This window comes from Artibeus jamaicensis, unplaced genomic scaffold (assembly GCF_021234435.1).
Source record: "Artibeus jamaicensis isolate MK-2021 breed Jamaican fruit bat unplaced genomic scaffold, CSHL_Jam_final contig_554, whole genome shotgun sequence".
NCBI lineage: Eukaryota > Metazoa > Chordata > Mammalia > Chiroptera > Phyllostomidae > Artibeus > Artibeus jamaicensis.
This window is the reverse complement of record NW_026521885.1, coordinates 459,746-474,865: the sequence shown is the minus strand read 5'-3', so window position 1 is coordinate 474,865 and position 15,120 is coordinate 459,746. Positions and strand designations below refer to the sequence as shown.

The window sequence follows — 15,120 nt, the reverse complement described above, 5'->3', positions numbered from 1 at the left end:
ATACATAGCTAGATGAGTTATTCTTCAAAGTAGTCCCTTCAGATGGTGTGCACTTATTATATCAACATTATCAACATTCCAAGTATTCTTCCAATTCTTCTGAAACTGTCTTTAGAGTTTAAAACAACATAAAATACCATCTCATGAATTTTACCATATCTCAATTTTTAAATGAAAAACATGCTTTCCACAGCATAAGTGTCCACTCCATCTACTTAATAGATGGGCCTCAAAATGATTTTGGCCTAGAGCCAAAAACCAAGTCCTCACTCAAAGATCTGACACCACTGAGGATAGTTTCTTAAAGTGCCATGGCCTCATTTATTAAAAGATTTTTTTTAATTTTTTAGAGAGGGGAGGGGAGAGAGAAAGAGAGAGAGAAACATCAATGTGTGGTTGCCTCTCATGTGCCCCCTACTGGCAACCTGGCCTGCAACCCAGGGATGTGCCCTAGACTGGAAATCAAACTGATGACCCTTTGATTCACAGGCTGGCACTCAAATACCAAGCCACACCAGCCAGGGCTTAAAGTGCCATGACCTCTTAAGGCAATTCCAAAGAAGAGTTCCAAAAATGGGCTGGGTAATTTTGATTTGGAGTTTCCTGTTCCTTGTCTTAATGTGCTAGAAGTAAAAAGCAGAAAGTGAGGTTTTCAAAATATTGCCTAAGGTCTCTCAATTCTTGAAAATTCTAAGCTTGATACATCTTAATTAGTCATAATTTATAAGACCAGGTTAACCTTCAAGGTTCAAAGAAATCAGCAGCAGGGCTAGCAGCCTGCCTAACAGGTGATTTGACATAGTAGTTAGAGGAGTGTCCAAAGGCAATTTCTGAAGACTGGCTTCATTAGAAGCCTTGGAAATTCAGCAAGAGAAAGACTTGCAAGTGACCCAGAGTACAGACAATGTTTATCTTCCTGTGTGGTGCAGTTACCTATTATTCTAGTCATAAAAACAAGTGGCCACTCATTCCTGCTATAGAAAAAAGTGAAAGAACCGAATGAATGAACACACACATATTTCTAGAGCTTAGCACTGTTAGCAGGGAGGAAATTTTCAAAGATGTGGAAGTAATCATATAAAAGGAAGAAATAAAAAAGCAAGGAGCTGAAGAGGAACCAAAATCAGTGTCAAAAGAATGGCAAAGAAAGGGAAAATGAAGAAATTCCAGTACTGTAACAGTAACACATAGGAATCCAACACAGACAATTTCCATGGCTTTTGAAGGAGCAATATACTGCTCCATAAATGAATAAAAAGAATTCCCACTAGGACTATTCATGAGGTATACTGTCTTTCGGCAGATGGTATCTGAGACATTCATAATTCTACAAACAATTCAACATCTAATCATGATTAAAAAAAGCTCTCAGCAAACTAGGAATAGTCAAGGGAACCTATGAAAAACCTATAGTTAACATCATATATAATGGTGAGAGATGGAATACTTTCCCCTAAGTGTTGGAACAATGTTATGAAGGTGCTCTTATTGCTTGCATTCAATATCTTTCAGAGACAAAAAGGAAGGAAGAAGTAAAAGTGTATTTGCAGATGGTATGATCATATATGTAAAAAAAAGCCTAAGAACATTATAAAAAACTACAGAATGAGTAAATTTAGTAAGGTTGCATGATACCCAAGTCAACACAAAAATTAACTGTATTTGTATTGTTAGTAATGAACAAATGGGCACTAAAGTATGAAATATCATTTGTATAATATACAAATGAAATATTGAGGGATATATTTAACAAGATGTACATAAGATCCATAGCTGAAAACTATAAAACACAGATGAGAGAAATTAAAGAAGACCTAAATACACAGAAATAATATATCATGCTCAAGGATCAGAAAACTCAATTTTATTATGTCAATATTATATGTAGATTCAATGCAATACCTATATCAAATCCAAGTGGGCTTTGTAGTAGAAATTGACAAGATGATTCTGAAATATATATATATATAGACAAGCAAAGAACCAAGAATAACCAAAATAATCTTGAAAGAAAAACAAAAGAATAACGTTGGGGTACTTCCACTACCCAATTTCCAGATCCACTTTATATAATGCCTCCGTAATCAAGATACTGTGGTACCAGCTTAAGGATAGTTATACACATCAATGGAACACAACAGAGTCCAAAATCAGGCCCATCTTTTGGAGGTCCTAGCAATGGCCAATTGATTGTAAACAAAAGTACCAAGGTAATTCAATGGGAAAATAACCTTTTCCACAAATGATGTTGGAACTTGATCCTTACTTCACCCAACACACAAAAATAACTTGAAATGAAGCAGAGAAGTATTAATTAGTTCTATAATGCTGCACTGCAAACTTGGTAGCTAAACTGAACACATTAATTATCTCAGTTTCCATGGGTTGTGGGTCAAGAGTCTCAGCATGGTTTGTCTGGATCTTCTGCTCATTTTCTCATAACACTATAAACTCAAGGGCAGGAGATTACACAGGGTGTGAGTACTAGGAGGTGAAAATCAGGGGGTAGGGGAAGGTCACCCTAGGGTCTGTCTGCCACAATGGAGCTAAACATAAGAGCTAAAACTGTGAAAGTTCTACAAGGAGACACAGGAGAAAATCTTTGGGAACTTAGGTTAGGCAAAGATTTCTGAGAGCACAAAAAGCATAAGTGGAAAAAAAATGATAACTTGGATTTTATCAATGAAAAAACCTTTGCTCTTTCCATGGCACAGTTAAGAAAACAAACAGATAAATCACAGTTTGGGAGAAAGTACTTGAAAATCACATATCTGATATGTGAAGTCTTATATGCAGTAAGACAGACAATCCAATTAGAAACAGGCAAAAGATTTAAGCAGACACTTTACCAAAGATACACGAATGTTCAATACACACATGAAGACATACTCACCATCACTAGTTATTAGGAATAAGCACATTAAAACCACAATGTGCTACCATTACACAACCACTGGAATGGCTGCAATTTAACAAGACAGATAATAACAAGTAACAGTGAAGACAGGGCCCATGCAGAACTCTCATACTTTACTTCGCCAGTGGGAATGCAAAATGGCACAGGTACTTTGGAAAATAGTCTGACAGTTTCTTGTAACATTATATAACACTAAGTATATGGCTCAGCAATGCAACACTTAAGTATTTACACAAGACAAAAACACAAGTCCACATAAAGACCTGTAAAAAAATGTTCGAAGCACTGAATTCATAATGGCCAAAAAATGGAATCAACTCAATGTTCATCGACATGAACAAACTATGCTACCGCCCCACTTCAGAATACTACTCAGCAACAGCTGATACATGAGACAATGTTGATGAACACAAAATGCATTCTGCTAAGAAAACCACAAGATACTATATAAACCTACCCTCGACACATTTCAAGGAACTATTCAGATCACATTCTTTGACCATAATGAAGTTAAATTAGAAATCAGGTTTTAGCCCTGGCTGGTGTGGCTCAGTGGTTGAGCACCAGCCTGGGAATCAAAGGGTCACCAGTTCCATTCCAGTCTAGGGCACATGCCTGGATTGCTAGTCAGGTCCCCAGTGAGGGGCATGTGAGAAGCAATCACACTTTGATGTTTCTCTCCCTATGTCCCTCCCTTCCCCTCTGTCTAAAAATAAGTAAACAAAATCTTTTAAAAAAGAAACCAGGTCTTAAAATAACTAGAAAATGTATTTGTAAATTTAAAAACAGACTTCTAAGCAACTCACAGGTGAATGAAATAATCACAATGGAAATGAGAATATACTAGAAATAAATAAATGATAATATTACTATGTTTTGAAATATCCAAACAGCAGAATAAATCTAAAGACAGAAGGAGAAAATGAAGAGTGATTTGCAGGGTATTATTTTAAGTGAAAAAAAAAAAGAAGCTGAATAGTATATATAGTATACTTTTTTGGTGTAAGAAAAGGAGGAAATACAAATGTATGTGTGAGTGTGTACACACCTGATCAAATTTGCAAAAGAAGAAACATAGAAGAATGAACTAAAAACTGATGATATTGATTGGTGGTGGGGGGCAGTGGAAAACACACCTGACAGGAGAGAGGGGTGGAATAAACCTTCTCAGAATATACCTTGATATTAATTTGACTTAAAATCATGAAATTTTTACTCACTAAAAATTAATCAAAATAACTTGAGAATATAATCATGCATATTCATTTCCACATAGTGACAAACCTCATACTGCATAACCACAACTTACAAACCCCTGGTAAAAGTAATCAAGAAAAAAGACACAAGGCAAAAATAAATAATATTAAGATTTAAGAATGAAAAGACAGACATAACTACAGATATGGCAGATATTAACTGGTAGTTCAAAATCTTCCCACAGTAGGCCCAGGTAGTTCTAGGGGTATGTTCTTACCACAACATTAAAGTAACAGATAACTCCAACCTTATATAAACTTCTAAGAGTTCACGAAAAGGGAATCCCAGTACTCTCAACTCACTTTACCATGCTAGCAAAATAATACTAAGCTAGACAAGGACAGCACAGAAAAGGAAAATTAAAGCCAAATCTCACTCACAAATGCAGATGTAAAAATCCTGAAGAAAATACTACCAATCAAATCCAGCAGTAAGAAACAACTGGGTTCAGGTACAGCAGCGCAAAGCTAATTAATGTTACAATGTTATATTAGAAAATCTCTTTTAATAGCTCATGCATCAATAGATTTAAAGAGGGGAGGGGAAAATATCTCCATAAAGGCAGAAAAGAAGGTTGATAAAATTCAACATCTATTTATGCCAGAAAAAGTGAGCACCAGATGTGTGCCTACACAAAACCTAAAATAAACATAATACTCTCTGGTGAAATATAGAAAATAGTGCGCCCTCTCCAATACAGATCCTGGGACCCAACAGAATCAGAAACTCCAGCCTGCCTGCCAGTGAAGCTGTCATTTGAACCATGCCCTCAGGTGAATCTGATGATGAGCTAGCTGCTCAAAGTGAAAGTGCACATCAAAGGAGCACAAGGGCATCAACTGGGACCTTGCTGCAACTAAGAAGTTCTCCAACAGTGGAAGACCCACGAAGTCTGAATCTGCATTTCAACCTGAAATCCAAATGATTAGCAGGGCTATCAGGTTGAGGACATGTGTGTTCCTATCACAGTTACTCCCAAGGAGCACACCAATCACTGAAGCATTTTAAAATGCAGATAGACTCAGACAGAGAACAGGATGACAGCCTAAGTATGGTGCACAGGGTAGGAGTTGAAGAGATTGATCAAAAAGGAAAAAGGACTCATGAACAGGGACAACAGTGTGGTGATTGTGGGGGCAAGGGAGTATAATGGGACTAAATGGTAATAGGGAGAAATACAATAAGAAAAAAAGGAAATGCAGATGTCTGATCTCCCCCAGATCAAAAAAATCTGAAGGTCTGTGGGTAGGGTCAGCAAGTTGTTAAAGCTCTCTAGGTGATGCTAAAAAGCAGCCAGCATGGCAAACCACCAGGTTTTCCAGCCCAAGAAAATTTACACTGAGAGACTCCAAAGCCCTGCTCTGAAGAGCCAGAGAAGGAGTTCCTCAAGTTCTTTGAAGATGCCCCCAACAAAGATGCTTGCATTTCACATGTGTATCAATGCTGACTTCTTAAACCAGCTTACCAAACTGGAACAGAAAAAAGAACTCTCTGGTACTCAGTGGGGATGCTGTGAGGATTCAAATGAGATGTTATGTCATAGCACTGGGCAAAGGGCTTGACCCAGATTTCACGGATCACTAACTCGAGGTTATACTGAGGCAGCAGTGGCCTTGACAGTCAATCTGCTGACATCACCAGCAAATTTAGGTCAAAATGTATCTCTCCAAAGAGGACTGTCCAGCACTGGAGCTACTAGGCCATATAAATCACATGAAATATGTGATGAACATATAAATTGTTCATGTAAATGAACATATGAAATATGGCTAGTCTAAACTGAGGGATGCAGTAAATATAAAGTACTCACCAGATTTCAATAACTTAGTACAAGAAAAGGGGAAGACATTGTACTAATTCTTATACTGATTACATGTTGAAATGATATTGTGGGTATACAGGGTTAAATCAGAATCTACTATAAAAATTGATTTCATCTAAGATTCTGCATTTCTCGCAAATTTCCCAGAGCTGAGGAGCACCAGGGGTATCAGGATATTCTTTACTGACAAGGAGAAACTGTTTGGTGGCATAAAGTGATGAGAACATCTGGGAGAATGATCATATCAATTCAGAGTTGATAATAGCAAAGAAAAGGAATGGCCAGCAGGATTACATTCAGCAACAACTTTCAAAATTAGTTATTATGTCTTGCAACAAGGGCTACAAAGAGGCAAGGGCCAGCTCCAACTGCCTTCTCTGTGTGAGGGCGGTAGGGACTTGAACTTGCTCTCAGACCGGAACCACTGATGAGTGCAAGGCATACTTCTGGACTAGGAAGCTCAAAATGAAATCTTGGCTGGGGTTTCTTATATCCTACCTGCCACATATCAAGGTCAAGGGCAGCACCCTTCTGGGGTCTCACTGAAACCAAGTGCAAGTTTTCCTTTTTAATGTGACCCACAAAAATAGTACTGACATGTCATGGCCAAGGGTCACTGCTGTGCAGGGACATTTCTTATTTCAGTAAAACAGCTCAAGCCAATTATAGCCCTGTTGGAATGAGTCCTGACAGCGCAGTCCCAGTTCTCCTCATTCCCCACCTAAATCATCTCAGGGCCTTCCCCACCTAAATCATCTCAGGGCCATGAAGGAATTTAAAGTTCAGACAAGGAAGGGCACTACAAGCACCACCACCTGATGTTACAAATCCCCTTCAGGGCCCACCTCTGCCTCCAGAGTTCCCACTAAGAGGAGAAAGCAAAACACCCTGATGTAACAGTCCTTTGCATTCTAAGAGTCACTGGGAAACTGTTTCCTTTTCACAAAAATCTCAAGGATGTGATAACAACATATAACAATGACCAAAAGCTAAAGAAAGGGCCTCACTGTGTCATCAAGGTCTGCAGGCAAGGGAATCCAAGCTGGCAGAGTTACAAACAAGTAACTCTTCTTTTTACTTTCAGTTATTAGCCTTCAACTTCCCTTAGCCCTTCCGTGGGGGTGGGGAAACGAACAAATATAATTGCAAAGTACTCATGACAATAGTCCAAAAATCCAGAAGTTGAGAAGAAAATGGTGGGAAAGCAATGTGTGAGACCTGTCCCAGCACTGGACTCAAAGAACTTTCTTACTCATTTGCTAATCAACCATGGAAAGAAACTCATGGAATATAATCCCTAGACAGACAGCATTTCAAGATATTGAGAAATAAATTCAAGTAACAAAAACAGAGCACTTGACACCTGTCCTGTACAAACAAGGAAGGCAGTGTGGACCTAAAGAGCAAATGAGTCCCTGGATTTCTTCTTGTCCAAACCCAACAGGGTGAGCATCCAATCTAGTGTGGACGGAAGAACTCAGTTGAGCCTCAACCTGCACTAAGGAGCTAAGGTAAGGTATTGATATGAAAAAGGAAAGACTTCCTTTCTGAGACACTGCAGAAAAAGGCAGGCAATGTTCCATTATGGAGAGATGGCCTTGTGACTGTTGGTTATACAGTATTATCATTTTAGGAATAAAGAAAAGAGAAGCTCAGAAAGTGTACTAATGTTTTCAGGTCCATTTGAGAGGCAATACAACACTTGCATATCTGAATGCTGACAGCAGAGAGAGAGTGAGGCAGAGGCCACACCTACAGCTATGGGGGAGATGATCCAAGAAAAGGAAAGATACTTCCCTCTAACATCAGTTCTCCAAATAGTGATGGCTTATACAACAGATGACTGCAATGACAATAATGCCACCCTGTCTTCAAAGGGTGCTGTTGTACATCTGACTCTCTCTGAAGAGCTCTGGGAGTTTGGCAAGGCATGTTTTCTTAGATCTATCTTACAAACGAAAGAGCCACCAGCAGTGAGGTAAAATGACTTGTCCCTTGTTATAGATTTAGGGTGCAGAACTGGGACTTGGACCTGACTTGTGGAATCCAAACTCAAAAAGATTTCTCTACCACATCACACAGACACAAGGCTCTTTACCACTACTTGTTCCTCAGGTAGAAAGAGAAAGAAACTACTAGTACAGGATGCCAATTTTCTGAAGAAACGTTTGTCACATTCTTAAAAACAAAAAGATGAGATTGTCCTGGTGTGATCTGTGGAAAAATACATTGTAAACATTTAACATGAAAAACCATCCTCCAATACAGGATGACAACTGGATCTCACTTGACTAACTGCAACTGGGTCTCCTGGTACCCTACTGCTTTCAAAGCAGGGAAATTTGAAGGATTCCCTTGCTCTACTCTTATTTGTAATAACAAAAAAATATGGCATCTAGTTTTCTAAGTCTAAACAGTAAAGGTAACACAGCACTGCAAGAACTGTGAATACTGCTGCAACATCACCTGAAACTAAAAGCTTGAATTAATAATGTAGAGAAATGTCTAGAAAATCAGGTTTATTAGATTTCTAAATGTTTATTCAAACATGTATAGAACCATTGTTTTTCTTTAAAAGAAAAGAATGGAGTTCCATGTAGTTCAAGTCAAAAGAAGGGAATTCCATGTAATTCAACTTTTGTTTAGAAACTACTAGGTGCAAGATGCTATTATAAATACTTATCACGGATTAACATAGATTATCACTCAATCCTGAGGACACCCCTTGAGGAAGGTACTATTACTATTTTCATTTTACAGATAAGGAAACTGAGGCACAGAGGTAACTCGCCTAAATTCACACAGGTAATATTAGAGCCAGAATTCAAATCCCAAGTCACCAACTTAGCCCATGTCCCCCCATCTGCCAGAAAGGAATAATGAAATGAGAAACTAGAATTTTTTTTAAAAAAGCAGAACTTCAAAGAGGTCAGAAACAGGGAAGGGGAGTTACTAAAAAATAATGAAAACAACCTCTTATTCTCTTATAAAATTTTTTAAAAACTTTAGAAATAACAAGAAACTCTAGCCATTGAAATCCTTTGGCCACCAGTTCAAAATGTCACCTACTAAGCTTTAAAGAGGCTCTGCTTTTCTCCTTATTTTGGAGCACTCAATAAGAGCAAGAACCACATGTTCTTTCAGTGGTTTTTAAAGTAACTACACTTTGTTAATCCTCCTTCCATTTTGGAACAAAGAACACTGGAGTACATTATGTAACTTAAATCATTTTTCAGAACCTGTACAAATAAAAACATTTGCTTTGAGGCCACTGAACATACAAAATATGAGGGAACTGAGCAGATAAACTTTTATAGTAAGCTATAATTAATGCCAGTTTATTGGCACTCTTGTTCTTAAGAAGTGCTTCTTTACTCTAGAGCTACAGGCACACCTTGTTTTGTTGTGTTTCACTTTAGCATGCCTCACAGATGTGGGGGGGTTGTTTGTTTTTTTAACAAATTGAAGGCAAGATCCTCCACCAGCAAAAAGATGACTCATTTTACTGTGATACTCACTTCACTCTGGTGGTCTGAAACTGAACCTGCAATTTTTCCAAAGTATGGATGTAATTTCAAAATGAACTTATATCTTTACAAACCACACAACACGAAGGTGGACAAGCATTCCACCTTCTGGGATAGTAGGTTCCCAGTACAAACCAATGTGCAGGAAGAAAAATCATTGTGTAAGGTAGCCTGAGGCCAGCAGACACCAGCATGAAATCAACCAACACTGACCTTAGCAGAGCCTTAGACTGAAGTAACTGCTGAGATAGCAAAGGACTTGAAGACCATCTCTCTAGATGTGAAACCACTTATTGTTTGCATGTAAGGGAAAAGAAACGCAACTAAAAATGAGGCTGTAATGAACTTATCATCAAAAACGCAATGGCTGGAGAAATGATGGACTCCACAGAATCTCTTTGATTCAGACAGATTTACTTTCTATTTATTTGCTGTAATGGAGCAGCAGTTGATAGTCTAAAACCAGCAATTCCACGTAATGCCCAAGACACTCTCATTCATGCTAGCCTGTTTTATTGTCATCATAGAGTTCTATAGCTCTATTTTTCTTCATATTGCTCATCTCCACTAGAAAATATAGCTTTCTTTTATTGTCTGCTTACCCACGCATTACCTCTGTAAGGCAGAGACCTCATCAGTGGTGCTGTCTGCTGTCCTCCCACTGGGAGGACATCGTAGGCCTTCTGATTGAATGAAACAATTGACAACTTGATCAATATGTTAGAACTTTTAGGTAAGGAGACCAATCGTTTAATAACCATATTAGAACACCCAGTGAGTGTTCTCCACATTCTAGTGCCTCGGGAAGCTGCTATACCCTGGCAGCACCAATGATTTGAATCTTTTCCATGGTGTGGAACCTCCTCAAGGTAGGTTTGGTTTGTGAAATAGCCAAAAGACATTCAGAGTCAAATCTGATGAATAAGTGATCTTGCCCCAAATATATGTTGAATGAAAACAAAATGTATCTATAAATTAACAAGTTTCATTGTGTTATTTGGCCGGTAAACTGGTTTTAAAGGAAATTCAAATGGTTTGAACTATGGCAAAATCGCTGGCTCAGTCTCAAGACTCTAAGGTAGATACTTTACAAAGAACAAAAACTGAGCTGTGCTTAAAAAAAACAAAAACAAAAAAAAAAACCTACCCAGGCTAGACAGCCACCAAGATATCCTCTCACCTGACTTATGATACTGCTTTGTCATTAGGTTGCCCCGCAGCCTGTGTCACATTAGTTACCCTCTCTGAGCTTCGGTTTCCCACATCTAGGAAATAAATGAACTACATGAACTTCAAGGTCCCAGTCAATTCTAATATGCCATGATTCCTTCTTGTGAAGGTTTAGTATGTCTGTTCCAAAACCACTTACAATCCACTTTGCCTCATACTTTATATTCGTACATAGAGCTTAAAAGTGTAATTTTTGCAGGAGAATTATTTCTTCTATGCTTAGGCAAAAACTAAAATTAGTTTTCACTTCCTGAGCGGAACGAAGGACAGTTAAAGGAGGGAACCCAGCAAAGGGCGCTTGCTCGCGCCTGTGCATACTTCAGACTGCGTATCAGGGAACTAACCTTTCCCTTTCAGATCTTCGTTCAACTGTTGCAAAAACAAACAAGCCTCCTGTATGTGACACAGAAACAAAGACTGGCCAAGAACACGGACCCACTCTTCAAGGCCAATGACCGCCTGTGCCCACTGTGCAGAACCCATGGGGGATGAGGCGAGCACCCACCTCGCGCGGAGTGCCTTGCGAAGGACCAGCCGAGGCGTGTCGCCAGGGAGACAGGGCGGCCGCCCAGCCCGCTCGCCGCCCAGAAACGGGCTTTAAAGCCCAGGCTGCGGCTACAACACACCTTTCCCCCCACCCCGGCCCACCGGCACCATTCCCAACCCGACCCTCGCCCGCGGGCCTCGGACCTTGGACCAGGAGAACGTAGAAGCCGGAGACACTTGCCTACTGCTCTCTGGCCTCAGACCTGGCAGGCGAGTACAGCCAAGGAGTTTGGGTGTACCCACTCACCCTTCTGGTGCTGCGAGGCCCCACGGAACGCGCCGGCCTGGGAAGTCCAAACTTCTTTCTCCCTGCCCACCAATGCTCCCACACCACAGACCCCGCAACGTTCAGCTCCGAAACAAGTCGCAGCACCCGCCCACCCACCTTGGGATTCGAGTGCCACCGCTCTAGCCCGGCTGCTCAGCTCCCCGGACCCGCTCCGCCTCCAGGGCCCTCCCCCTGCGGCCTTCCGGCCTTTGGCCAACGCCCTCCACCCTCCTCCGAGCGCCGATTGGCGGTAGCGCACCACGTGACAGAGGCCGGTGGGCGGGAGGCTCCTGGGAGCATTAGGAGCCGCTCCCAGGGGCGGGGCTCTTCAGCCAAGTGGCTGCTGGGAAACCCTCTTTGAAAGGTCCAAAGCAAGGTGGCCGCTGGGAGTTGTAGTTTTAAATACGGTGCTAGGAATGGGCTGGGCCGAGATGCTAGGAGCCACTCTTGGAGTAGGTGCCACGCAGAGACTTCTGGGAAGCGTAGTCCCAGGACGCTTCTGTGTCTCACTGTTTTCCTTCAAAGGGGAAACCCAGAGGGAAAACTTCTATAGATAAAACTTGAGCGGGTGTCTCTAAATTTAGCTATTACTGGTACATAAGGTTGGTTAAGTGAAATGGACATACTGTAAGGAAAAAACTTTCACTGTTTCTAGTGCAGACTATGCAATTCACAAACCCAGCTCACAGCTGAGAGGTCTCCTTTGCAAGAACTCTCTTGAGACTTAGTGAAAGGGAACATTTCAGCACAAAATTAGTTCTACTTTTTGAGGTTTGGAGCAAGCAAACATTAACACAGTGAAAAGAAAGCAAAAGGAAAAACAAAAAAGAAAACTTTCTGATGAGAATTCAGTATGTAATAATAACTTAAAAAAACATACTCAGACCCTGGCTGGTGTGGCTTCGGTGGATTGAGAGCCTGCCAACAAACCAACCCCTAGCTGATTAGATTACCAGTCAGAGCCCAAACCCGGGTTGAGCCGGGTCCCCAGTACGGGGCATGTGAGAAACAACCACACATTGATGCTTCTCTCCTCTTTCTCCCCCCAACCCCGCCGCCCCTCTCTCTAAAAATAAAAATAAATACAATCTTTTTAAAAACATGGACACATAAAAGAACATGACAAATATGTGCAATGTTCTTTGCGATGCATGGCAATTATATGTAAGTATTCATGTAAATGATGGTCAATAACATTACTTTGACATGATCTTTTCCCTCATATTTTTTAGTACTCCAGCATCTAAAAGTATATGTTTTACTTACCAGTATATATATATGAGTGTGTGTATAATTGTCTACCATGGGTTTATTTTTGGACTCTCTATTCTGTTCCATTGATCTATATGTATCTGTTCTTATGCTGGTACCAGACTGTTTTGATCACAGTAGCCTCGTCAATAATATTCAACAAAAGGGGCAGGAACAAAAATGGAGTAAAAATAGCCGTTCGACAAATGGTGTTGGGAGATCTGGACAGCTACAGGCAAAAAAATGAAACTCAGTCACCAACTTACACCACACACAAAAATTAACTCAAGATGGATAAAAGACTTAAATATAAGTCATAACACCAGAAAAGTCCTAGAGGAGAACATAGGCAGGAAAATCTGAGATATTCCACACAGCAAAATTTTCAAAATGTCCCCTAGAGCAAGGGACATAAAAGAAAGAATAAATAAATGGGACTTCATCAGAATAAAAGGACTCTGCGTGGCTAAAGCAAACATCAGCAAAGTGAAAAGGGAACCAAGTGTACAGGAAAATATATTTGCAAATGATATCTCAGACAAGGGTTTGATCTCCAAAATATATGAAGAATCCACAAGACTCCACTCCAGGAAGACAAACAACCCAATTAAAAAAGAGGCAAAGGGAGTGGTGGGGGGGGGGAATGGAGAGAACTATACTTGAACAACAATAAAAATTTGAAAAAAAGGAGGGGCAAAGGACCTAAATAGACACTTCTCCAAGGAGGACATACAGAAGGCTCAGAGACATCTGAAAGAATGCTCAGCATCAGTAGCTATCAGAGAGAAGCAAATTAAAACTACAATGAGATACTACTTCACACCAATCAGAATGGCCATCATAAACAAATCAACAACTAACATGTGCTGGCAAGGATGTGGAGGAAAGGGAACTGTAGCACATTGTTGGTGAGAAAGCAGACTGGTGCAGCCACTGGAAAACAGTATGGAATTTCCTCAGAAAACTTAAAATGGAATTAAAGTGAAATTGCCTTTTAACCTGGCAATTCCACTGCTGGAATTAATACCCTAAAAATCCTGAAACACCAATCCCAAAGAACCTATGCACCCCAATGTTCATAGCAGCACAATTTACAATAGCCAATTGCTGGAAGCAACCTAAGTGCCCATCAGTAAGTGAGTGGTTCAAAAAACTGTGGTATATTTACACAATGGAATAGTACACAGCAGAAAGAAAGGAGGAGCTCCTACCCTTTGCAACAGCATGGATGGAACTGGAGATACAAGCCAGGTAGTAAAAGACAAATATCATATGATTTCACCTATAAGTGGAACCTAAATAACAAGACAAACGAGCAAGCAAAATATAACCAGAGACACTGAAATAAAGAACAAACTGACAGTGAGCATGTGGAAGGGGATAGGGGAATAATGGGGAAAGAAGGGGAAGAGTTGTCAAGGAACATGTGTAAAGGACTCATGGACAAAGCCAAAGGGGGGGGTAGTATTGAAGGTGGGAGGTGGGGGGTGGGTGGGGTAAGAAAAAGTGGTGGCAGGAAAATGGAGACAACTGTACTTGAATAAAAATTTTAAAAAAGAAAAAAAGAAAACAAAAAACATATCATTATACATGCGCATACACACATATTAACCCTGTTGAAGAGTCCAGACTTCTTAGATCAGTAACAAGCCCTTCATATTACAATCCCGCGTAATCTTCAATGGCTTCTGCCAGTGCATCTCTTCTCTCCCCTCACCCCAGTTTCTGACCTAGGCACAGGGAGCTTCTTACCATTCTCTGGAAGCACCAAGTTACTCCCTTACTCCCTTACTCCAAGCACTTCCTTATTCCCTCCAGCACTTTACACTTATTCCTTTCCCCTGAATTGGTCAAATTCCTCAAAAGGCAACAGAATAGCACTTGCTCCTGGGCCAGATAGAATTAGAAGTTCTCCCTAGAGCTCTTCTCATAATACCAATATCATCATTTGCTTACTTGTTTGCCCTGTCAACTCCCCTCCCTAGATAGTGAACTTCTTTAATCGCATTCCTTTTTGTACTGGACGTGAAAGTGTGCTCAGAGAATGCTTATTGATTGCATGAATTTATGCCAGAGAGGCTCCCTGGTGTGCTACTGAATAACTGGGTTCTCAAATATCTGAGTCTTGGAGCAAAGGGAGAGAGGAAAATGGGTGGATGAAGGGAGGGCAGCAGCTGTGTGGGAGATTTTTGCATAAAGTAGGCACCGTTGTTCAAGGATGAGGCTAAAGAGCCTTGCTCCATGGGGGAAAGCAGGGACATTCTTCATCCCAAGGCTGTAGACACTGGGGAAGATTTCTCCA

The 15,120-nt window shown here is 40.4% G+C and overlaps 1 protein-coding gene across 13 annotated transcripts in view; it reads right to left on the bottom strand.

Annotated features, from left to right (window-relative positions):
- Positions 1 to 11,764, bottom strand: part of MTM1 (myotubularin 1) — a 138,442-nt gene extending 126,678 nt beyond the window's left edge. For 3 of the 13 annotated variants that reach the window (XM_037153379.2, XM_037153380.2, XM_037153382.2), the window contains exon 1: positions 11,685 to 11,758. The gene's annotated coding sequence lies outside the window, so the exon portion shown is untranslated. The other 10 variants (XM_053670186.1, XM_053670189.1, XM_053670193.1 and 7 more) reach the window with 7 other exon arrangements.
- Positions 11,765 to 15,120: the final 3,356 nt, after the last annotated feature.